The sequence below is a fragment of the Macaca nemestrina genome, chromosome 18 (assembly GCF_043159975.1).
Source record: "Macaca nemestrina isolate mMacNem1 chromosome 18, mMacNem.hap1, whole genome shotgun sequence".
NCBI lineage: Eukaryota > Metazoa > Chordata > Mammalia > Primates > Cercopithecidae > Macaca > Macaca nemestrina.
The window spans coordinates 60295417-60322232 of NC_092142.1; the positions used below are offsets into that span (position 1 = coordinate 60295417).

General features: G+C 38.5%; 1 long non-coding RNA gene across 1 annotated transcript in view; it reads left to right on the forward strand.

The window, feature by feature from the left end:
• Positions 1 to 573: 573 nt before the first annotated feature.
• LOC105491487 (uncharacterized) overlaps positions 574 to 26816 on the forward strand; it is a 54957-nt gene continuing 28714 nt past the window's right edge. The window contains exons 1-2 of the long non-coding RNA XR_011616169.1: positions 574 to 660; positions 22871 to 23121. This is a non-coding gene — a long non-coding RNA (uncharacterized lncRNA). The remainder of the gene's footprint in view (positions 661 to 22870; positions 23122 to 26816) is intronic.

The following is a 26816-nucleotide window of genomic DNA, read 5'->3' on the forward strand; positions in this document are numbered from 1 at the left end:
CTCTGTACTGAGGACCTCTGGATCTGAACATAAATTCCTGCCAGTAGAAGCACACTTCATGGTCCTCATATAGGAGTTAAGAAGAACTTATTTAGGCAGCTAGTGACGTTTTCCTTTTAATGAAAAGCAGCCCCAAATAATTTTCTTTTCTAACAAAAAGCAGCCTGTAAAATCAAGCTGCAGACACAGATAAGTGTTTTGTTTCTCTATTACTGTTATTAATAGACACAAAGACTAAATATCAATAAAGGCCAAAATGAGCCAAGAAAGTGGCAGCCCTTTTATTTGCAAATACGCACGCACTCTCAGGCAAGGGTCACTGGTCGGCGGGAAAGGGCCGGGGAAGTTGCGCCGGCGCTCTCCGGTGAGGTTCTCCAGTCCATGAATGCTGGGCGAAGAAGTTACGCTGGCTCCTGCCCGCAGCGGACTTTTATGCATTGGTACTGGCAGGGGGAGGGCAGTGGGCGGGATAAGGGCGTGATAGGGGCGTCTCCATAGGCGTGGCCGGGTAAGTTTCGGTCTCTTCGGATTGACGTTACCTGGCGCATGCTCGGTTGATCTGCATCTTCCCGGGCGCGGGCTGCATTTTCCCGCCCGCCGGAAAGTTGGTGAGGAAGAACCCGGAAACAACATGGATTGTGCCGCTGGAAGTTTGCACAGGTGAGTGCCAGCAGCTGTGCCAATAGGAAAAGACTGCCTGGGGGCTAGATGCGTCCAATATGGGGGCTCCATCTTCTCCTTTCCTTGTCAACCTTGGGTAAAGCAAGGAGCAGGCAACATGGTGCCAGCCAAGTAGAGACCGCATTTGCATAATAAAAGATTAGGGTGAGGTGGCCAGCTTCCTCACCTGCTATGTAAACATCACACCTGGTCCAACCACTCTTTGGGTCCTGTGTAATTCAGACACTGCCACCTCAAGCCTATCTATAAAACCCTGTTCACTCGGCTATGGTTCAGAAGTCCCACTCCAGAGTCCCTCTCTCTCACAGGAAAGAGAGCTGTTCTTTCTCTTTATTTTGCTGATTAAACTTCTGCTCCTAAACCCACTTCTTAAATGTCTGCATCCTTGATTTCCTTGGTGTGAGATGACAAACCTTAGGTATTTACACCAGACACCAACACCTCTTCAGTCCCAATGACATCAAATTGACACCGGCTTATTTCTCATCCCGTAAATAAGATTCCTCATTAACCCTGCCACTTTGGTCTCTGAAAAGAGGGAGGCTCCTATTTCAGCATAGAGCCACTGTTTGGCAGGTTCTGGGTTCTTGTCCCATGACCAAGAGAAATCAGGAGAGTGAGCAAGGTAGAGAAGAATTTTATTGAGCGACAGGAAAGCTCTCAACAAAGCTCTTAAAAACAGTGAATTATCCTAGACTGCTGTTAACTTTTCCAAAGAAAACTGAAATCTTTAACAACCGAATTTTTTTTTTTTTTTTTCTGAAGAGGTCTACTTTTTTCTACTATTTTTTTAGGGGTTAAATATTTCATAAGACCCATGAGTTGAGAAATACATACATACAAAACATGTCCTTGTGATGGTCTCAATTCCTTGAATATCATCCTCTTTCCCAGACCTGGATTTCTCCTCGCTAGTTTGATATGGTATAATCATAAATATTTGGAAAGTATTAATGAAGGAAAATAGCCTGAACTGCTGTTAGCTGATTAGCCTCATATCACTTCAGTCACATTCAGACTTTAAAAGTGCATTAGAATACAAGGTCTTAATTCTTTTACCTTTCAAACTCATAATAAATTGACATATATTCTGCTAATTTTACATTTCTTTTTTTCTAATGAAAGAAAGCCAGGCCTCCTATTTCTTTTATTTGTCTTTGTTTCAATTATGTGGATACTGTCATAAAACTTCCCAATGCTAGTTGAAGCATTTTCCATGCTTTCTAAGACTAAAGCAAATGTCTATACTTGAATAGAACCCCATTTCTATACTTGAATAGAAAAAAATTTATTTTCTGAAAGTGATGGTTACAAAAGAATTGACCTTTTGGAGAGCGATTTTGTATTTAGAAGGGATAATTTTATAAGCCTCCTTAAGATGAGGCCTCCAAAACATGAGTGTGTGTCACCAAAATAATACCATTTGTTTCTTGAGACAGTGGAAGGATTTTGTTAGTTGCACCAGAAATGTAAGATAGAGCACAAACATCAAACTTATAGAAAGCATCATCTTCTGTCATCCATGTAACTATTTCCTGATACAGTCTTCTAGTATTCTGTCAACTTGCCCATAGTTTCAGAAAAATTACTAAAAGCATGACATGCTTAGCAAGAATGTGTTAGAAGATAAATACAATAATATTAATAAGATTACACTTTACACCAAATTTATAGTGGGAAATACGGAGGTTAAATCAAGAAGGAACCAGTTTTTGCAGGAAGTTATATTTAAATGTCTGTTGGTAGAGGTGAAGATTCAGTGTACATGTTTGCCATATAATTCAGCCAACTTGCATAAAATTTTGAAAATTTTTAGAAAAGAAACCATATAATTATATGCATTATTAATTCTACCCTTCTAAAATAATTCCCTGTCACCATGCTGATAAATTTCTTCCTATCTTTTTTTCTTCCCTCTGTGTAAGTCTGTTTCTTACTGTAATCATAGTACCTATATAAATGGATATCTTCTTCCCTCAGTTAATAGTGTATTGCTTTTTCACTGTCACATAATCTTCCTCTTACTATTTCAATGGGTGCATAGAATTCCATTGAGTGACTCTACTATAATTTATTAATCTAAAAGAATGAATTTGGGAAATATTTGTCTTCAATTTTTTTGCATCAATTCAAGCTGAATATCTCTGTAAACTAATATCATATTCATAATTATTTCTTTCAAATGGAATTTGTGTCCATATGTGTAAAATCAGAACAGTGTGCATATTTAAGGTCAATAATGTATTTTTAGATTATAAAAATTATTAAATAAGCATGTGCTATTTTCTTATTAAAAATAACTGAATTTGTTTGATATCACAGTTGTCTGAACCAAAATGGGTAATAGTTATGTCCTTAAATTCTATGAATATTAGTTAGCTTGTAGAGTAATCATTATTTCACCTAAAGACCTTAATCATAAAGGTATCAAAATGAGGACAGCATGGGACCTCAATTCTCATGGCCAATGTGAAACTAGATATATACAAAAATAGAGAAAAAATGAAGCATGAAGTAGAATATAGAGTGCACTGTCTTTCTCTCTATATCTATATGTAAAATACATGCACATGTGTTATGTGCATAGAGCTATTATTAGCAGAGATTAAACAAGAGTGTACTTTTGGATACCAAGATATTTACAATATGATATTTACAATGAATTAACAACGTGATTGTAATTATAGAGTTCCTAGAATTTCAATCGCAATAGCCATAACATGATAGCTAATGAAAAACTTACTTTTGGTTAGATCCTCTGCTAAGAGGATTATACACATTATCTCAAAGAACAGTGGAGGGCAAAAGAAACATTTTCCCCTACCCATCTTAAGTTTATTGGCTGAAGCCCTGTAAATGAGACTGACAAAAGACAGATAAACAAGGCATAAACAAGCAGAAGGTCATGAATACAGGCATCATACACACATAGAAGCACTCGGTGATGAGTACAACTCATAGGTATGACTCAAACTTGGGCCCATAGAGCATCTTAACCAAAGAGCAATAATTTTGTAGGGAAGTGACAAGAAGAAATGACACAGGATTCTTTTGGCGCCACTTTGCTAGCTGGAAATCTTCACAGCTGGCAGTGCCTCTGCCTGGGCTTCACTCTTGCCCATGCGGCTTGCTCTGCCCACTGGGCCTGACAGGCTGGGCTCTGCTTGTGCTATGGCCTGGATTCTGCACCCACTGTGGTTCTGTGCTCAGCCTGCAGCAGGACCTGCAGCCTGCCATGACTGGCTTCTTTTTTTTTTTTTTTTTTGAGACAGAGTCTTGCTACGTCACCCAGGTTGGAGTGCAGTGGTACAGTCTCAGCTCACTGCAAGCTCCGCCTCCCAGGTTCAAGCAATTCTTCTGCCTCAGCCTCCTGAGTGGCTGGAATTACAGGCACCCACCACCATGCCTGTCTACTTTTTTGTATTTTTAGTAGAGATGGGGTTTCTCCATGTTAGCCAGGATGGTCTCAATCTCCTGACTTTGTGATCCGCCCACCTCTGCCTCCCAAAGTGCTGGGATTACAGACGTGAGCCACCACACCTGGCTCCACGACTGGCTTCTGCCTTGGGTGTCAGCATCTGGACAAGGGGAATGTGGTGGTACCTGAAAACTTGGAGATGCCAACAACTGTGGATCCCCAAGGGGTGTTCAAGCTTTTGCTTGGGGAGTCCCAAGGTCTGATCCCCCAGGAAGTGTTACAGCTGTCATTTGTTCCTGCCACCTGCAGCTTTGGCAAATGGGGGTGTGTCACAGTTCATTTGGTCCCACGCTGGCAGCTCAGCAAATCGGGCTGTGTGGTGCCCAGTGGTTTTTTTAACTCCTGTAGCTCAGCAAGCAGGAGCGCACATTACAGCCCTTTTCTCAGCAGCAACGGTTTGGCAGGTTCTGGGTTCTTGTCCCACGACCAAGAGAAATCAGGAGAGTGAGCAAAGCAGAGAAGAATTTTACTGAGCCACAGAAAAGCTCTCAACAATGAGAGAGGACCCAAAGTGAGTAGCCCTCTGCACGGGGGTCCAAAAGCAGGTAGCCATCTGTGAGGCTGAGTCTGGGGGTTTTATAGGCTCAGAATGGGGGAGTGCATGCTGATTGATCCACAAGTAGGCCTTGAAAAAACTCCATTCGATTGGCTAAAAGGCATCAAGAAAGTTCTCACTCTGGTAGTGAACTGCACCCGGAACTGGCAGCTGGTTTTCAGGCTTCAGGCTGTCTTTGACTCAAAGGTTGGGTTTCACTGAGAACCCATTTCTGTCTGCCTAGGAATTTGTCTGTCTCCTGCAACTATTAAAAGAAAAATACTAAGCTTCTAGGAGCAGTAAATTGTGAAAAGGCAAATGTTTGAGCAAACTAATGGTAGATAAGAACTAATTAGTTACATTACCTTTTGGAGACTGTTTTGGTGCCATCTCATCACTTGTAACAAGGTTGTTATTCCCTTCCTGGTATGGGAAGTAGGGGGGGCACCTTCACAAAGAGAAGAAATGTTCTGCTCTCAGGCAGATAGGTGGTGAGCAGAGAGCTCATCCTGTGCCTGCTTTTTCTCAATTGCCTTCACCTTAAGATAATCCTCATGCCACAGTGATGCATTTTGAGGTCACATGTTCTGAATGTCTTCAGGATAGTTGCAAAAAACTTTTGAGATAATTAAACTTATTATCATTTTATAGATGAGATATTAATCTCAAAATTATCTACCCAAGGTAAATAAACTGGTTAGAGGCACTGACTGGATTCAAAATTTGGGATATCTGGATCTAGACAACTCTTAACCACTTTTCCAAATGCCTAGGGGGTGTTTGCAGCTGCTTTGAGGGGATTCAGGTAATTAAAACATTTCACCTTTCCATCAGAAATAAAATATTCACTTTTATTTGGTCACACAAATTAACAAGCACATTAAATGTGTTTGCTCTGGGCTAGAATAATATCTTCTCTGTGCAAAACAGTGATAAATGACACAAATCAGAGCTCACTGTCAAGTATACCTTTCTTTTGTTAATAAAACTATAGAGCTTATCTCTTAAAAGATGAAGTCAGTGATCCCCAACTTTTATCATCAAGGACGCTTAAGCCTAATCGCTGTATTTGTGTTGTATTTATTCTTCCAAAGAATATAAGTTACTTTCCTTGTCCAGTTAATGCAGACATTTCTGAATGTAAGAATAAGACACGAAACTGTTCTTTCTGAAACACAATTTAACTCAGAATCCCAAGCTCACAGGGACTAAAGGGTCCAGTGCTTTCCCTTTGAATTCAAGTTGCTTCTGGGCATTTTTCTACCCTTTGGCATTTCTCTCTCCAACTTAATTGGATATCACATTTTAACACCCTCAGGTCTGTCTTAGCACCACTGTTTTCTAATTATCTCATGTTCACTGAGCTTCCAGCTTCCAGTTGTATTGGTTCAGATGCTTTCAGATTGATCCCTGTGTTGTACCATCTGCAAATTTGATTGCTACACAGTTTATTCAAATCTATCAGATCATTAATAAAGGAAGAAAAGAAAACAAACAGGTCTACACTGGTCCTGCCTCCCACTTCGACACCCCCACCTCCCAGCCAGTTCCCTTCAGGCCCAGACACAGTCATTTATCACCAGCCCGTGTTTGTGTCCCAGGAGCCGACCTTGCCGTGTGGACAGGGCTCACATCCAAGTGTTCCTCTATTTGTCTTATGTAAGATCATAGGAAGAGCCATATTGGGCACTTCAGTTAATCCAGCAATAGCAATCCCTCACAGTTTTATGGTACTTAAACTCAACTGTCATTTTACTTCACATGTGAGTTCTAAATATTCCAGAACCTGCAGTAGGCACCAAACTGTAAGTTTTCTGAGGCTAGAAACTGTGGATAATTGTGATGCCAAGGTGAACTTCCAGTGACCTGTCTAGGGCCTGAAGCATAGATTTATTTAACATCTAGTTTTTTATTAGATTGGTGAAAAGTAATTGTGGTCTTTGCTATAATTACTTTTGCACCAACCTCATACATTCATGCGACAAAAAAGGTCCATGTCCTTCAATGGCTAAAACTCTAGTGGTAAAATTGAACTGTGTAAGCTAAATATTTTATGACAACAAATACTTGCTTAATAAGCAGTTAACTTTATAACCATCAGAAGGTAAAGCATTCCTTAGTTTTCCTCTCTGTAAAATGGGTAAAAGTTGCTTGTTGCTGATCACTCAATAGTACAAGCATGCATATTTAAACACAGGCATATCTTTGAAGGAGATGAAAAGTCACCTCTTCCCTAAAGCCTTCCTGAACTCACTCTTTTCTAATAGCTTTGGCAGTTTTTTGGTCCATTCTCATAATAGCTTGTGTGTATTTCCATTTTCACACATAGAAAATGCACAATACACACACAAAGTAGAATGTAATGTTTCTTCAGCCAGTTTGTGAATGTGAGCACAGAGTCAGCATGTTATTTCTTGGTATAATCTCCCTCCATGCCTGACACACCACCTGATTTATTTGTGTTATCCACCAGATAAATCAATTAAGTTATTTAGCCCTAGGATTAGAGCCAAACTTCAATCTGTAAGTTCAGGACTCTCTCCACCATGTCATAATTGTCATCTTATTTCCATTTTATTAGACTACAGCCCATGTTTAGTTATGTTCTTCCATGTTTCTTGGATTCACTTCTATTTCATCATTATATGGTTAGAAATTAAATTATGAAGCATGTTTTACTTTAATCAAAAATGCTCTCTCATTTTTGAAAGCATTCATGTTTATTAAGTCCATGTCATGGGTTCTGTCCTAGAAATATCCAGGGCTTCCTAGAAATATCCAGTGTTCCTCAGTCTTGTAGTCTGTCCCCAGGTTGTAGGAGATCAGTCAGGGTGGTGGGAAAAGTTATAAGAAAAAGTTATAGGGAAAGATGCAAACCTTCTTGGAAGGGCGGGAGGTTTTCCAAATGCTTCAGTAAAGAATTATGGCTGAAGGCAGCCAAATTCTCTTATCTGAGGATGAGAGCAAAGGGCAGATAACAAGGGAATGTAAAGGAGATTGTCTAGATAAATTTGTTTACTCCTGTCTCCAGAAACCAGCCTTTGATCATTTGCACGCAGGGCTGCTCTCTACTTGGGGGGTCAACACTGTTTATTACACACAAATTGTGCTTGCTCCAAGCCTTTGTCACTAAATCTGTACTAAATAAATGCAAGTGGGGCCAGCTTATGGGGACAGCACTGTCATCAGCGGTGCTGAGCTGTGAGGTCCCCTACCTGCCCTGTCAGGCAAAAAAGTACCCTGTGTCAGCGTACTTCTTTCATCCGTTGCTCAGCCAGAGTCTGCAGGACAGACTCAACACTAGGTCACAATTTGAAAGAGAAAATAGAGCTAAAAATCAGTTGGCTTTCCAAATTTGTTTTTAAATTATTGACAATAAACAATATTATGTGACATATGTGACATACAAATATTATGTGACATATGTGACATACAAATAGTATTATGTGACATATTAGAACGTGAGATACTTTCACAAAATGTTTCAGAATTTAATGACTGCCACATCAAGTAGAGATAATTTTTATCCACCACAGGTATATTCTATTATGGAGTGATTACATTACTCAACGCAGGACATTTTTTCCCCCAATCATTAGTTGTCTGAATTTCCATAGTTTGCTTTATAGGTTAGCTCAGTTGATTAGACCCTCATGCTAACGAATCCATGATTATTACACATTAAACTCAAAGTTAGATGACTGTATACCTGGGTAGAGAGATCATACTATGTATTCTCTAATCCACAGTCCTTGAGATTCTGCATTTTAAAATACTTTCCAAATGGTTCTGAGACACGCCTAATCAACACTATTGTCCTTCAACTGTAAATGAGAGTCTTGGGACTAAAAGGGCCAGGGTGGTTCATTCAGGGACATACTCTGAGACTCAGAGCTGAAAACCGATCAGTGGTTCTTGATCCTGAAGCACATGGAAAACAAAGAAAAACAAAAGAGTCAAAAGCCAAAGGTGATTCTAATTATCAGTGAGGATCGAGACTCAATGAATAAGATCTAAATCTGATTCCCATTCTAGTACTCTCTGCACAAGTAATATATCTCCTTTATCTTCAGCTACTTGTTTTTGGAATTTTTGGTCACCAAATTCCACAGATAAAAATAAAATAGATAACAGATCTATATGTTTAGCAGATCCAGAAGATAGGATTCCTCCCATGGTAGTTTGTGAGATGATATTGATAAGACACAAATTGAAAATCAAGTAACGTTGATAGAAACAGCAAGAAAGTCACTTTTCTTTCAATTTTTTAAATTTTTTTCTGATGATATCAAAGATAAAGTCAGATAAAGTCCATTTGAAGTTACTGTGGTGTTATCTTATTTATCAGTATCTTTTTGTATGAAAGAGAATGAGGAGGCATTGGCAGAAAGTCAAGTGTGTGTGAGTTTGTGTGTTGTGCATTGTATTTATTTCCATAGTTACCTTTACTTATAGAAAGTAACATGATAATAAGGTAAAATTTTCTTTTAAAATTAGCTTTCAGTAGTCTACTTTGGGAAATGTATTTTTATGTCAGTAATATTAAATATTAATTTTTTAACTAGTCCAGGCTTATGAGCATTCAGGAAATCATTGCAGGAATAATAATGACTATTACCGAACATACTCGTCCATTCAATCAAAGCCTTTGACACTTCATTCAAGAACTCTCTTGTCTGTTACATCAAGGATCATGTCAAATATTCTTAAAGGGAATCTTCTGTTCCAGTAATTTTTGTGATAATCCCACCATATGTTACTATTTTGGAAAAGTTGGTAGAGAGATGAAAATATCAAAGTAGGCATATGTTTTTATGAAAGTTTCAGAAAAGTGTGTTTATTTTGACTTATGTCTAAATTAGATTCCTAACAGCTGAATGAAATGTAAATTAGTTGTTTTTGTTGCAGAAGATAGACATTCCATAAAACATGGTATCAATCATCTTAGAAGTGCTTTATTTCGGTCTGTGATGTGATGGCCAGCATGATCACTCTTAACAGCTGATAAGAATGAACACCAATAAATGTTCAAACACTCAGGACATGCATGGAAGTAGTCAGGTCGTGCATGTCCTTTCACTCTTCAGGGTTGTTGTACCTATCACTGTCTCTGAACAGAAATCTTCCTCTTCTTCCTTTCTCCTTTTTTCCTAACCTGCATTTCTGAACAGCTCCTCAGGTAATTTTGATCCTCAGGCAGGTGGGAGTGACTGATCTAGTTCAAACTTCTTCATCTATAAAAAATAAATTAGCACCCACACAAAGCCTTCCTGATGCCACTATGTCAGATCTCTAGAGCACCCTGCATTATTTTACTTTCATAGGATTGACAAAAATCACAACAAATCACAAGGTGGCATATGCTGAGAGCCTATTAAAGTTTTTAAGATTACTTTTTTCACATAAGTTCCTTGAGCACAAGACCATGTCTGTCTCAAGCATCCCTTTAACCCATTGCTTTCCAAGAACCCGGTATGGTACATGACAGATACACAATATGTCAGCGGTCCCCATCCTTACTGGAACCAAGGACTGGTTTTGTGGAAGACATTTTTTTCCATGGATGTAGTGAGGGGGTGGGTAGTTTCAGGATAAAACTGTTACACCTCAGATAATCAGGCAGGCATTAGATTCCCATGAGGAGCACACAATCTAGATCTCTTGCCTGCACAGTTCACATTAGGGTTTGTGCTCCTATGATAATCTAATGCCACCTCTGATCTGACAGGAGGCAGAGCTCAGGCTGCAATGCCGCTCACCTCCTGCTGTGCCAGCCCAGTTCCTAACAGGCCATGAACCACTCCTGGTCGGCCTCCTGGGGTTTGGGGACCCCTGCAATATGTGTCTTCTTAATAAATCTGAAATAGCCTGTCTAATTCTATAGGGACCATGACCATAAACACACAGTATTGTATTGGAAAGTGCTTTGGACTGTCCAGAATGTTAGACGAATGCAAAGGAGGGGTGAAACTTTAACGTTATTGCCAATATCATTTTCTTCTCACTGATTTACTCAGGAATGCAGGTTACCTGACTCTTGGGTTTCCTGCACTGGAAGACTTAAAGCACTACCTCCGAACAATATAGAAAAATGGACTAGATATATAAGTACCAAGGACCTAGCATAGAATACAGGTTGTTATCTAAAATCGTGATCTAATCCAGAAGCTTCAGCATGTTAATGCCTGAGGGAGTAGAAAAAGAGACAACATAGGTTTTTATGATGGAATGGTTGCTAGATTTAGCAGAGGAAAATTCAGGGCAACTAGTTCAATTCGAATTTCAGATAAGTCACACACACACACGCACACACACACATACACATGTACATTTGGCCCTCCATATCTGTGAGGTTAGCATCCATGAATTCCATCAACTGTGGATGGAAAATATTTGGGGACAAAAATGGATGATTGTGTCTGTACTGACATGTAAAGACTTCTTTTTCTTGTCATTATATCCTAAATAATACAGAACAGCTATTTGCATAGCGTTTACATTGTATTAGACATTATAAGTAATCTAGAGACAATTTAAAGAAGACAGGAGGATGTACATAGGCTGTATGCAAGTACTATATTCTATTTTATGTAAGGGACTTGAATATCTGGACATTTTAGTATTCATGAAAAGGGGATGTGTTCTGGAGCCAATTCCCATGATGTTGAGGAATGAGTGTATGTAGTATATGTGTATCCTATATTTTTAAAAGCTCTATTCATTTTATAGCTAAAATTTACATTTAACCAGTATAAAAACTGAAACTTAGGCATATCTTAAGAAGTATACTTGAATAGTCAGCAATCCAGGAATCCGGCAGCACCAGACTGCAAGTGGCTGGGTAGTTGAACTCCACTGGGGAGTACAAGGAAATAACTTTTGTAAGGTATTCTTAGAAACAGGACAAAACTATTTGATTGGTTAAAGTGGAAAGTCCTTAGTTACAGTTTAGTGGGCAGTTTTCGATTGGTGAAGTCTCTACTTAGGGGTTAGTTCATAGTTTTTGGATAGGTTCCACTTAGTTTTGCTGTGTTGTTTTGTTTTTTGCTAGGGTATGAACATTCACTGTGAGTTGAATTTCAGTTTGCTTGATTAGAAACTCAAGTTGCTGGAGCCCTCTCAGCCTAATGGCCTCCCAATTAATTATTTTAACACTGGGCATCTTACTTTTCATCTGGAACACCTGTACCATAGGGTAACAATAACACAACAATAACACTAAGATACTGTCTAGAGCATGATTTCATTCAGAAAGTTTTGGCCAAACCTTAGTGGCAGGAACCCTATATGCTGGAGACTGACTAGAAACTGGGAAGGAGGAGAAGAGAGTGTTGAAAGAAGGGTCTTAAAATGGAGAGCTTAATGAAGAATATATCTTAGTAATTTGTTTATCCTATGGGTGAAAGTTCTAGCTGAGTTACAAATATTGGCAGGAGTAGCTTCCATAAAAGTCTCCGGTGTTTACAAAAGAACTGAGGGGAAGTAAGGAATATTCAGTGTTTCAGTTGCCTTGTAGTTTGTCTAGACACCAGGTCACTCGCTCCTGGGATTTGTGGGGATGAGTTGAGATGAGTTTCACTGAGTTAATATGATCCCAGGGTGAAGCAATTGGCCAGATGAGGGGTAGAGAGGTGTTTAGAAAACAGCTTGAATTTCACAAAGCTAGAACAAATACCTTATTGGCCCTTGACCTGAGCTTAGGTTAATTTTTGTAAAAAATAACAAGATTATAATCCATGCTGTGGATCATTTAGCTCAGATTTTAGAATTAATCATAGGGAACAAACTGAAAGATTGATAGACATAGTGGAAAACATAAATGAGCAATCAGGGCCAGGAACTTTGGCTAAGACATATGCTGCATGCAAATTTAATATAATAGATACAGCGAACATTTTGATGTTTACCCTGTACCCAAACTGTTTCCAGAGCTCAAGTTCTATTTTCATGGCAGTCCTTTTGCAGAAGGTATTATTGTTTTCTCCATTTTACTGATCAATAAATTGAGATTTAAATAGATTAAATAATGTACTGAGATTCCCTGGCCAGTAAATGACTGAGTTAGGTTTTAAACAAGGTACTGGCACCACAGCTTCCAAGGGATAAACTATCATTTCATTTTTTCCTTGAGTCATACTTTCTGATATGGTTTGACTGTGTCTCCAGCCAAATTTCAACTTGAATTGTATCTCCCAGAAATCCCACATGTTGTGGGAGGGACCCAGGGGGAAGTAATTGAATAGCATGGTCTTTCCCATGCTATTCTTGTGATAGTAAATAAGTGACACGAGATCTGATGGGATCAGTAAATTACCAGGGGTTTCTGGTTTTGCTTCTTCCTCATTTTCTCTTGCTGCTGCCATGTAAGAAGTGCCTTTTGCCTCCCACCATGATTCTGAGGCCTCCCCAGTTATGTGGAACTGTTAGTCCTATTAAACCTCTTCTTCTTCCCAGTCTCAGGTATGTCTTTGTCAGCAGCATGAAAAAGGACTAATACACTACCCTGTAAAACTTTATTTAATTGTAACCTTTGATTGCAACATGGGCAAAATAATAACCTTCACATTTCTCTCAGTGCTACCTGAGAAATAAAAATAGTCCAAGAAGAGTGGTAAATGGCAATCAACACTCTATCCAAATGTAGGGAGACACAGAGATCAGTAGGAATTATAGAACAGTGGCAACTCCTTCCTCATCTGAAAAAGAGCAGTTTCTGCTCTTCTCCAGGAAATTATAGCCATGTATAAGTGAGGGTCAAATAGTGACAGAAATTGATATTTCAAGGGATTAAAGAAATTCAGATTAGTATATAAAATCTCTGACTGAATCTTGACAAGAAGGTAACTGATTTCTGTTTTTGTTTTGTTTTGATTTTAATAGCATGAGGCCAACAAGATATAACATGCAACTCAGATCTTGCATGAGTTGGCTTTGGTCCAAGAAGGACAGTATGAGACCTTAACACTCTGTTGTTCTATGCAGACCTGGATTGCTTTTTTCTCAACCTGCGTAGAAATTCCGGAGTGACTCTACACCTCTTTCAGAGATGCTCTCCTAGGATGTGGCTGGTACAGGGCCCCATTTCAGCCCAGGAGAAGAAGAGCTAATGAGACTACATTGTCACATTTATCTCCATTCCCCGATGTGACTGATGGTGGAACTTTCATTTACAATTATTTTTGTTTAATCAAAATCAACGAGGCCAGGTCGAGTAGGGCCTTTGGCCAATGTTCTTTTAATGCAAAGTCAGTAAAGGACTTAACTAAGTAATGAGGTCATTCAAGAGTCTATTTATTATGAAGAGCAACTATTCTGTGGAACTACTTTCTGTAACTATGGTGAAATTTCTACTTAAAATTATATTGTTTTATTTTCTCTTTTCTTTATAGATACAAAAGTGCAGCCATTCTGTGATCCCTTTGAAAGGACTGTCTGTGCATACAATGAGACTTAGGCATTAGCACAGATATTTCTATCATGGACTATCACCATTTCTAATGTACTTCACCTGGAGGGTAAATAGCAATTGGTTTTCAGGGATGGGAGAAAAAGTTAAGTTGAGGCTGATGTATCCTTTAAGGGGAAAAGACAACAACAAAAAAGTCAAGTAACAATTTTGTTTATTTATTTTTTTGATACGAAGTCTTGCTCTGTCGCCCAGGCTGGAGTGCAGTGGTGCTATCTTGGCTCACTGCAACCTCCAACTCCCGGGTTCAAGCGATTCTTCTGTCTCAGCCTCCCAAGTAGCTGAGATTACAGGTGAACACCACCACACCCGGCTAATTTTTCATAGTTTAGTAGAGACAGGGTTTCACTGTGTTGCCCAGGCTAGTCTCAAACTCCTGAGCTCAAGCAATTCACCTGCTTTGGCCTCCCAAAGTGCTATGATTACAGACATGAGCCACCATGCCTGGCCAACAATTTTTTTAAAAATATTGCTCCCTTTTATTTAGTACTCTTAATTCTTTTTATTTATTTATTTATTTTTTTAATGATGTTTTCCTCTGTTGCCCAGGCTGGAGTGCAGTGGTGCAATCTTGGCTCACTGCAACCTCGGCCTTTTGGGTTCAAGAGATTCTCCTGCCACAACCTCCTGAATAGCTGGGACTACAGACATGTGCCACTGCACCTGGCTAACTTTTTCATTTTTAGTAGAAACAGGGTCTTACCATGTTGGCCAGGCTGGTCTTGAACTCCTGACCTCGTGATCAGCCCACCTCGACCTCCCAAAGTGCTGGGATTACAGGCGTGAGCCACGGTGCCCAGCAGAACGGCCATTGTTTGTAATATCATGAAGATATTTGATATTGTTAAATTTGGGGGAAACTCTATCAAGTTCCTTTTCCATAAGTTTAAATGCTCAGAGCATTTTGAATTTCTCTTATACAATAACTGATTTTAAATACTCTGAATTGCAAATGGCTGGTACATATGGAAATCTATAGGTTACATGATTAGCCTACTTCTGATACCAGTGAACTTCCTTCTGACTAGATATTGATTAATAACTGAATTCTTTGATTTTCACTGAGCATTGCTGATGACTGGGAACTGTTTCACAGGCTGGATTCTGCATCCGAATCATTCAGCACTGCTTCTCCTTCACTATGTAACTCTGTTGCCTGGCACTGTTCAGTCCGACATGTTCATATAGTAATAGGACCTCTAGACTTGCACTTTCCTACCACAACCCTTGCTGAGTTAACACGTTAGAGAGAAAGATAATTCTCAGAAGCCACTCCCACACCAGGACAGCCAGCATTAATTAAAGCTGATACAGAAGTAGCTGAAAAACACTTAAATATAAACTACTAAAAACAAAATTGAATGTATTCCCAATTCAACTTCCCCTTAACCAGATTCTCATGTCAAATGCTAGCTCCCTAAAAACACCATCCAAAAACTTTTTTTTTTTTTTTTTTTTTTTTTTTTTTTTTTTTTTTTTTTTTTGGAGACAGAGTCTCACTCTGTCACCCAGGCTGGAGTACAGTGGCTTGATCTCGGCTCACAGCAACCTCTGCCTCCTGAGTTCAAGCACTTCTCCTGCCTCAGCCTCCTGAGTAGGTGGGATTACGGGTGCCTGCCACCACGCCTGGCTAACTTTTTGTATTTTTAGTAGAGATGGGGTTTTGCCATGTTGGCCTGGCTAGTCTTGAACTCCTGACCTCAGGTGATCTACCTGCCTTGGCCTCGCAAAGTGCTGGGATTACAGGCATGAGCCACTGCACTCAGTCCCAAAAAAACCTTGTTAAAAAGACTGAGGGCAACATCTGTAAACAGTAAGGTTTTGGAGTCTAGTTTAAGACAGATCTTTCAATGCATGACTGGATTAAGGTTGAATAAGGATCGTTATATAATAGTTTAGGATAGATGGGCAGAGCAAAATGAGAAATTTGAATCCAAATTTGAAGAGTCTTGAGAAGTAAATTAAACTTCCTAAATTGAACAGTTGGATGTTCACTCATTTTTTTTTCAGGATGTTCCTGAAACTAGCAACATTTTTTGTGACTTATCTTCCCAGACAAGGGTTTTTTTTGTTTTGTTTTATTTTTGAGACAGAGTCTCGCTCTGTTGCCCAGGCTGGAGTGCAATGGCGCGATCTCGGCTCACTGCAAGCTCCACCTCCCAGGTTCACGCCATTCTCCTGCCTCAGCCTCACGAGTAGCTGGGACTACAGGTGCCCGCCACCACGCCCGGCTAATTTTTTTGTAGTTTTTAGTAGAGATGGGGTTTCACCGTGTTAGCCAGGATGGTCTCGATCTCCTGACCTCGTGATCCGCCCGCCTCCCAAAGTGCTGGGATTACAGGCCTGAGCCACTGTGCCAGGTCGACAAGGGGATTTTTAGAATAAAAAAGTTGTGTTACTGAAGAGTAAAGTCATGTTATTGAAAATGTCCACATAGAAAGCCATTGTCATGTAGCTAGTAAGATGTACAGGTGTCAATGATTTGGGTTCTTACTCCAAGTATTAATCCATGACCTCTCCAAGAATGCTTTCAGGACCAAAGGCAAACTGAATTCATTGTGATGTAAATCATTTACTTTAGAAAAAATTACAAAAATGTGTGGTGATGTGAACAGGTGTCCAACCTACATACAACAGGTGCCCTTCAGTATTTGGAAGGGGTCCGAGAAAGCAAGGTTTAAATTTCCTTAGCTTCATGATAAATGTTAGGAATAAGACTCTTGACCACTGTGTTATCTTACCACGCCCCCACAATGCCCCTAAACGTGACTAAAATAAAGAGATTTAGCTCTAGTCTAAGGCAGGTAGATTGAAAAACAAACTTGAGCAAGACTGCACTGAACCAAAGGCTGTATTCTAAGAGAGCCTCCAATCTGAATTCTGTGAAAGTAACGAAGAACCATCACCCTTGACTCTTCTCCTCTCCATTCACCCCCACCAGGTCCTTTTAATGGGTATACAATTTTTCTGGTAATGTGAGCACTTCAGTAATCAATGCCCTTTAGCATTGTGAATAGATATAAGTAATACCATTACTTATTAATGACAGAAAAGTGCTAGGATGAAACATGTTTCTCGGCATATTTTCTGATTGGATGCAGAGAGATTGCCTTTTATCTTGACTACTGGGGCACCTTACTTATTTCCTCTGCACCAGGCAGGAGGAATATGATGCGCGCGTGCGCGCACACACACACACACACACACACACACACGTGCACACGTTTCTCTCCTTTTAATCTTATCATTCTTACTGAATAGACATTTACTTGGCCTAAGTCAATTAACAAATATGAATAACTGTACTGTGCCATGTGCTCATTTTTATATAAATTTACTTCATTTAACTTGACATTTACAACATTACTATAACATGGTTCTTGCATTTTTCCATTTTATAAATGAAGGCGTCAAAATTCAGATAGTTTTACTAATTTATCCAAAGTGGATATAGGACTCAAAAGATCTGATTTCAAACCTCAAATCTAAATAAATTGCATTTACCAACATGCCATGACCCCTTTACAGAATAATATATGTTTTTTCAGGTTAAAAATAAAGGCTAAGTGGTTTTATGTGTGTTTGTTTGTTTATTCATTTATTTATTAGAAAGTTTAATCATTTTTATCTCTAACTATTAATGAACATTAAACGTGGCCTCTAATTGCCTGGAATGTTTAAAGTGATCCATTTTGCTTGACTCACTTTACTTTATAAGATTTAGGGAAAACTAGCTTAAATACTCCTCTTTACTATACCTGGAACATCTTCAGAGATTTTTAGAGAGCTGGTATTTTATTTTGTTATTCCCTGCTCCAATTTCAATTTCTGATTTTTGCTAATTCTAAAATTCCATCATACCTTGATTACTGCCTTTTTCTCTCTTTCTGGTGGCTACTCAAATGCATAAGTCCAAATTTTTCCTGCTTTTATAAAAACTCTGATAGCACTTATTGATAAAATTTTGGTGTACAATTCAATGTGTACTAATATTTTTAAAATGTTACTGATGGTGTTACGTGTGTGCTGTGTGTGCGCATGTATACACAGACACACATGTAAGGTTGGAGTGGAAGTGAATGAAGGTCACAGTTTTGTATTGCAGAGATGGTTAAGCAGTAGGCTACTCTAACATTTCAAGTTTTTTTGCTTCTGTGGATACCCTGTCCTCAAAAACCAGCCCCTAGCCATGTTACCAGGCTCTTCTCTTTGGCTCACTTGCTTCTCAATCTAGTTGAGTTCTTCCAACTCTTGTTACACTATTGGGGAATGTGTATTCTTGTTCACACTAGATATGAAATGGAATATAGAGGAATATTGCTAGCAAGCAATGTACTGTATTAGAAAGTTTCTCTAAATAGAGTTTCATTTGCTTGAAACCATGTCACTTCTTTAGAGAACAAGCAGCGGCGATTTCTTGTTATTTGAAGAACGGCGTAGACAGGTACACACATGCACACACATATTTGTGCCTCACTACAAAAAGATGCAGTAGTAGTGGTCAATCCAGGTCTCCAGACTCCCTATCAATGGTTCCTAAATTAATCCTGGCTTCCCTTGAGCAAGTTAATTTATCATATTTTTCTTTCTTTCTTTTTTTTTGAGATGGAGTCTCGCTCTGTCACCCAGGCTGGAGTGCAGCAGCATGATCTCAGCTCACTGCAACCTCTGCCTCCCACGTTCAAGCGATTCTCCTCCCTCAGCCTCCAGAGTAGCTGGGATTACAGGTGCGTGCCACCACTCCCAGCTAATTTTTGTATTTTTAGTAGTGATGGGGGTTTCACCGTGTTAGCCAGGATGGTCTCGATCTCCTGACCTCGTGATCTGCTCGCCTTGGCCTCCCAAAGTGCTGGGATTACAGGCCTGAGCCACTGTGCCAGACCTTTGTACATCATTTTATATTACTCTTTAAAACACTACTTTTAAATAATTTCCATGTTAATATTTGTGTAATAACACTTGAAACATTTATAAAGTGTAGTCTCTGATCCTATGAGCCATAGAGTAATCATTATCACAGTCCTCTTTGTGTCTTGTAAACTCTAGTTTTGGATAAAAACTCCCTAGCTTTACAAGTGCAACTATTTTTTCAGCACAATAACTTATTGGCTACCTGGAAACATATGGTAATCCAGGTGTAAGCATCCCTGGATAACTGCCCGAGCAGCTGAATCCCCACCTGGTATTCTGCTTTTGGCCTGTAATCAAATTCTTCCTACATGGGACCACTTGTTTTTTTCTAGATACAAATACAATTTTACTTTCAGACTGAGTGTTTGTCAAGAATGGCATTTACATTCTGTTGTATCAAAACATGTATTGATATTTGCTTATTGGGGTTGTTATAAAGAGATAATACACAGAGAATAACATAATTTTGGACTACTCCCTCATACTATAAAGGCAAGTAATTAAAATTCAATCAAATATAAAGAATAATGTTGAGGTAATATGAGTATTCTATATGTGAGAGTGTGTGTGTGCGTGTGTGTGTGCGTGTGTGAATGGATCACTTTTAAAGTTCAGGGATGCATAATTGTTCTAAGGCTCTTAGTGCTTCTTGAATCTCAGTGATGACAAAAAAATCATTTAAACTGGGAAGGACAGGACTTCAAAAATGAATAAAAAAGAAAAAGTGGATTATTGGTTTCCACTCACTGAGATTTCCGGGTTATATACTTTTTCTACTGAATCAGAATGTCAATTTCAAAATAAGTCTGCAAGTGATGTGACAACTGCTCATCAAGCACTTACTAGGCACCTGAAAGAGCATTGTTTCTACTCAACAGGGAACTGTCATATGAGCACTGCCATCTCTGTGATTTTAATCTAAAGGAATTGTAAATTATTACTTACTATTTATTTATTAAAGTTGATCTCAAATTTCTATCTGAAACTGGCGATTCCTCAAGGATCTAGAACTAGAAACACCATTTGACTCAGTAAACCCAAAGGATTATAAATCATTCTACCGTAAAGACACATCCACGCATACGTTTATTGCAGCACTCTTCGCAATAGCAAAGACTTGGAACCAACCCAAATGTACATCAATGACAGACTGGATAAAGAAAATGTGGCACATATATACCGTGCGATACTATGCAGCCATAAAAAGGATGAGTTCATGTCCTTTGCAGGGACGTGGATGAAACTGGAAACCACCATTCTCAGTAAACTATCACAAGAACAGAAAACCTAACACGACATGTTCTCACTTATAAGTGGGAGTTGAACAATGAGAACACATAGACACAGGGAGGGGAACATCACACTGGGGCCTGCCAGGAGGTGAGGGGCAAGGGGAGGGATAGCATTAGGAGAAATACCTAATGTAGGTGACGGGTTGATGGGTGCAGCAAACCACTATGGCACATGTATACCTATGTAACAAACCTGAACGTTCTGCACATGTACCCCAGAACTTAAAGTAGAATAATAATAATAATAACAATAACTAATCCTTCATATTATAATAATAATAAACTAATTTAAAAACTAATCCTTAAAGTATTATAATAATAATAATTTTAAAACTAATAATAATAATAAACTAATCCTTGTGTTCTACTCTTCAATTTACAACAAAAAGAAGAAAGACTGTGGTCTTTGAAGGCAGATCAGAATTCCAACCCAGAAGAGTCTCTCGCTTATTTTTACCCTCCTTGTTCTCAGCAGTAAAGTAGGGCAAAAGCAATTCTCTCAGAAGGGATATATTGAGGATTCAGTGGAAGTGTGTAACTTGCTATTTATCCTACTACAGACATTTTGTTAAATAATACTCTTGTTTGTCTATTGGCAGCCAGAGTTTTTGAACAAGTCAATCACTTGTTTCAGGGAATATAATAAAGGGTCAGTTACTATAATACCGATTTTATTAAAAATTTCCTTAAGAATATTAAAATTATAGTATATTAAATATCCAAGGTTGAGGTGAGAACTTCCTGCAGTTCTGCACTTCACCAATAAATTTGTTTAATGTTCTGAGACATTGAAAATACCATTTCCAGTTCCTAAATAAGACAAATAAAAAGCAGTAACACCTATATTTCATAGATGCCTGTCATTCAATTATAATTTAAATTAACCATTTATGAGAGTTGTGTAATCTCAGCTATATAAAGATATCAAAGGTTAAGTGCGAAAAATCCTTAGCAAAAGAGTTCCATTTCATCCCAGGCATTGTAGAAACAAAGCAAAACAACAAAAATATAGTGGCTTAGATTAGCCTCTCCCCTACCCCCCAAAATAAATGAGACTATCAGGGCACGAAGTAGTGTATTCATTGTTTTTGACACCTTTCAAATATGAAACATATTTGTGAGTGAGGTACAATTAACTCTCATCCATTATCTTTTGCTTACTAGAAATTTTCCAGAGTTATAACATTGATATAATGGTTGGAGACATTCTAAGCTAATTTTGCTTTCTTATAAATGGTAAGGAAATTAAGAGTTTGTTGTTTTTGAATAACTAATGAAGTGATTCTTGAACTTCGCCTCTATATATCATTCTCTTTAGCACATGACTGTGACTGACTTTCCTTTTTTTTCTCCCTCTATGTGCTCCCTTAATTACCCTAGACACACATAAAAGAAGAATCCATTCTCAAAAAAAGAGGGAATGTTTTTTTTTCTGTTAAAAATCATAAACCCATAGGAAGTCCAAAGCACAATTTTCCCATTGAGTCAGCTCCATGTTCAAACTTTCCACTTCCTCTGGGTGCGTAGGAGTTCCAACTTTCATTCATCGATCTCTTTTCTCCCTTTATCTTATAGCACCTAACACATTTCTTATACTCTCCCATCTCTCCCTCCAGGGTCCTACCTCCATTCTAATAATAGATCTTGATCTCCCTACAGTTTGATCCTAGTTCAATTCCAGGAATCAGTAAAATGTCCTTATCTTTTTATCCCAAGAGAATTCACAGGCTTTTCTGCATTTCAGAGTGACTTACACAAAGGATGAGGAAACCTTTTCCTAATGCTTTACACCTCTCAGATAATAACTTCAATATGTTAAGAGAAGAACTCCTCAGTCTGTTTATCCTATCAAAAGCCACCATAAAGAAAGGAGGCCAAGGTTGAGTGGAAGAAGATGGTTAGAAGGCAGTATATGCCTTGATGTCAGACACCTATACTTGATTTTAAAATTTTATAATAGACATGTCTCAAAAATTGCATTCACTGTTTGGGAAAAATTACACACCTGTACATACACATGTGACATACACACAGTGTACAGTATTGTAAAAGTGACCTCCTCGAAAGAATTGAGTTGGAGGAATGCCTAGACACTCGGCTACAAGGTAGGGTAGACAGAAAAAATGCAGAAGAAAGGTAAAAGCACAGACTGGAGCTATATTCTTGCTTACCACTTGTGATACAAAACCCATAAATATTTTATTTGAGTGTTTTTGTTTCCGATAAATAAAACCCTCATTTGGAATGACATTTTATCTTATGTCCTCAAGCATTTGCTTGAGTTCCTATTTTCTTTCCCAAATAAGTAGGAAAAGAGCCCCAAGGCCTATGAACAATTTACATGACAAAAACATCATCTTCCAGCCTGGAACCTTCCCAGGGGTTTTGATTGGAAGATGAATGAGGTTCATTCACAAACTTCAGAGACAGGTAGGAGAGTACAAAGCAAAAGTTAAGTGCCCTAATAAGGTAGTTCTGAAGGCTCATCAGCTCCTTGTGTTTGATAGGTTCTGTCACCATTGCCAACACAGCTGCTAAAAAAGGCTGCCAAAGAGGAAGAAAATGAAAGAGGTTGAGACTGCAGTCGGAGAAAATATTTTACACAACTTAGCACCATCTGCCATTCTCTTAATCTTTGTTCAGTGAGGAGTAGATTGAATGTGGATGTCGACAATGACTCTGACTCTGACAGACAACAAAAAGTTGATATAATCATTAAAACTTGCGGACCCTGCCTTACTAAAAATGCACAGAAGAGGTAAAGAACATTCCATATTTGTTTTTAGCTATGTTTGCTTTGAAGGAGTCTTAAGAAGCAAAACAAACCAACCGATCAAATGAACAAAAACCTAACTTCTATTATTTATTTATGTCGCTTTAACTTACTTGGCTGTAAGAGTCTAATGGAGGTGTATAGGGATTTCTTAGCAGGCAGAGAATAGTGCAATTGATTCTATGTATGAGCCTTCTGGGTGTGTGTATGAAGTGAGAGAGAAGAAAGGGAGAGAGGTGGGGAGAGAGATTAATTCAGACTCTACTAACAATTTAGCATGGTTTTGGCCTCTCATTTCTCTTTAATTGTATTAATAAAAGTTGCCCCAAATATACGTGATGTTTCTTGTGATATGCTTTCTTACGTAACAATGTTATTGGTAACAACATTATTGATATCTTTCCTCTAGCAGATAAAGTGAGTTAGTGTAAGTAAAGACAAGTTTGGTTTTTTTTTTTTTTTTTTTGAGAAGGAGTTTTGCTCTTGTTGCCCGGGCTGGAGTGCAATGGCACAATCTTGGCTCACCGCAACCTGTGCCTCCTGCGTTCAGGTGATTCTCCTGCCTCAGCCTCCCGAGTAGCTGGGATTACAAGCATGTGCCACCGGCTTATTTTGTATTTTTAGTAGAGACATGGTTGTCCATGTTGGTCAGTCTGGTCTCGAACTCCAGACTTCACGTGATCCGCCCTCCTCAGCCTCCCAAAGTGCTGGAATTACAGGCATGAGCCACCGCACCCAGCCCAAAGACAAGTTATTAAGGAATGAGCAGGATATGCGTAATACGAAGGACAAGTAAATTTGAGGTTTTGTGGGTTCAATGAGTCTGGGGGGTAGGAGAGTTTTTGGCCTCTACAGAGTTAGGGAGAGGAAAGAATCATCACCATTTGTCTACCCTTAATTCCCAGAGTCAGCATGTGCTTGAATCTTGAAACGGGAGCCCAAAGCCACAGGAAGGAGCCAGGGATCAGTGCTCTTTTCCTCTCCTTGAGAGGATGCACAGAAGCTCAACAGCAACGTGTCTGTAAACCTGAGAGAATGTGTATGGCACTTCACACCCAGTCTGCCACCCTGATCATCCCCAAGATTGCTCTTGCTTTCCTGGTTCCTAGGATCTCTAAGAAATGCAATGGCTGCTTTGGCCTTGTGTTGCTGTTAGACACCCTTCTGCAAAAGCCAGAAAAAGTAGTCAGGTAGAGTGGTGCATATTTGGAGGGATCTAAATCCCATCTTTACGTCTTCCAAATATATAACCTTACACAAATCCAACTATACACATAACTCTGATTTCTCTTCTGAAAAATGAAAATTAATAATAGTATACATCTCTCAGGAGTTTGGGTGTGAGTGTGTAAAAACAAACTATAGGCACATATAAGAGAAACTTCAGCAAGCATTCGTTCATCTGGGCCCCAGAAACACAGTTTCATTTCATTCTATTAAAACATCCTGATAAAAATGAATTAACTAATTACTTAATTACTTAGTTACTTACTAACTAGCTTCCCTTCTTCCCTCCTTCCTTTTTCCTTCCTTATTTCCCTCCTCTTAGTCCCTTCCTCCCTCCTTTTCTTTTTCCCTCCCTCCCTCCTTCCCTTCATCTTTCCTTCCTTTCTTCCTTCCTCAATTCCCTTTTCAAGAGGGAATTACCCAGTAATCACTTGTAACAGAAACTATATCAATTTTGTAAAAAATAAAAATTATACTATAATATCTCTCCAATTCTGATTTATAGGTAGTAGTCAGTCTTAGTTGTTTTAGGAATAAATCAGAAATATGCAATGAAATTCAGCAGCAGCATGAATCTAAATATTTCACAATGTGCTGTTCTTGAACTCTAACCTGGAGACATTCAGTCATTCTGCCTTGATTACAAAATAATTCTACAATGATATTATTGATATTTTTACATAATCTAGGATGAAATTATTTTGCTTCATTAGCTATTCAATTTAATTGATATATTCCTAATATTTGAATACTTTATCAATATCTTCAACTTCTCTTTTTTAACAATTCTAAGGCATTTTAAAATTTAATGCCACAAAATCAAAACTAACATTGACTTATTTTTAGCTTATATATTTTTTCTAGTATACTGTTGCAATACACAGTATGATTAATACAAAGAATAGACTTCAACATCATCTTTTATTTGATAATAAAATTGTTTCACCTGAAACACTAGCTGTTGTTTCGAATAGTTAATTGACTATGTCATCAGCTGTCAAATTAGGGCATTTTATGAAGCTTTTATCTTGATTAAAATTTTTTTCAGAAAATAATTAAAACCTAATTCACTAGTCTTTGTTGTAATGAATTATCCAGCAGTCAAACTTATAAAAATATCTCTAAACATGTCTGGTCTGATTGGCTTTCTCTATTTATTAAATGACACAGAGACTTAGTCTAGTGTGTGCTGAATCCAAATTTTGTGATTTTTATTAATAAAAAAATTTACAGAATAGAACAAAAAACTGTGAAATGAATTCTTCTATTTTCTCTGTGTTATGTTATCAACCTATAAGTGTCATTTGAAATGGAAACACAATATTCATTACCCACATCTGATTTTGTTTTAATTTTGAAGGCTTATATGCAAAATAATATTTAAACCTAGAAAGTTTTATAAATAGAATTGATTATTTTGTTTGTTTTTATATTGTGGTACAAACCCTTTTCCAAGTTGTCATGCCTACCACACATGCCCTTTGGTGAAATAAATCTAAAATGACGAGCTTGTTACATGAACCGGTTTTGCTACTGATGACAGTGAACATAGGCATCAACTATGTCCAGATATTGCATCCATACGATTATACATGTATTTCATATATTAGCTCACTGTATTTTATCCTAACAAAACATCTGAGATCTCTGCTTTTATTATTTCAAATTTACAGATATTAAAACTAAGGCTTAAAAAATATCCAATGAATTTCCCTAAGTTACACTGAATATGACTTTGCAAAGATTAAAACCATAGCCATTGTGATACAAAAATGTGTCCCTTAAATGAAAGCCTAGTTAACTAGTCTCTTCACTCTGCTGGGTACAGAGCATAGGCTGGGTACCATTTAAACACCATTCTTGTCTTTCTCATCCTTGGCAATCTTATCCATCATTTATTTCTAGTTTGTTGTCAGATTTGTACTAACTGTCAATAGACTATTTCTATTTCTAAGATTTTGTATTTGCTTCTAGTTCCCTAGAACTTCAGACAGCTTTCATGGTTAAAGCTATTTTACACTGCATGAAGCTCCTTTTTCTCCCATTTCTTCTTAACAAGCAGTTTTATTCTTTCAGCAATAACCACTGCTGCATGATTGAACTTGAAGTTCAACTTCTTGTTTTCAATTTGGGGCTTCTCATCTTCAATTTGAAAAGTATTGGCCGGGCGCGGTGGCTCAAGCCTGTAATCCCAGCACTTTGGGAGGCCGAGACGGGCGGATCACGAGGTCAGGAGATCGAGACCATCCTGGCTAATATGGTGAAACCCCGTCTCTACTAAAAATACAAAAAACTAGCCGGGCGAGGTGGTGGGCGCCTGTACTCCCAGCTACTCGGGAGGCTGAGGCAGGAGAATGGCGTAAACCCGGGAGGCGGAGCTTGCAGTGAGCTGAGATCCGGCCACTGCACTCCAGCCTGGGCGACAAAGCGAGACTCCGTCTCAAAAAAAAAAA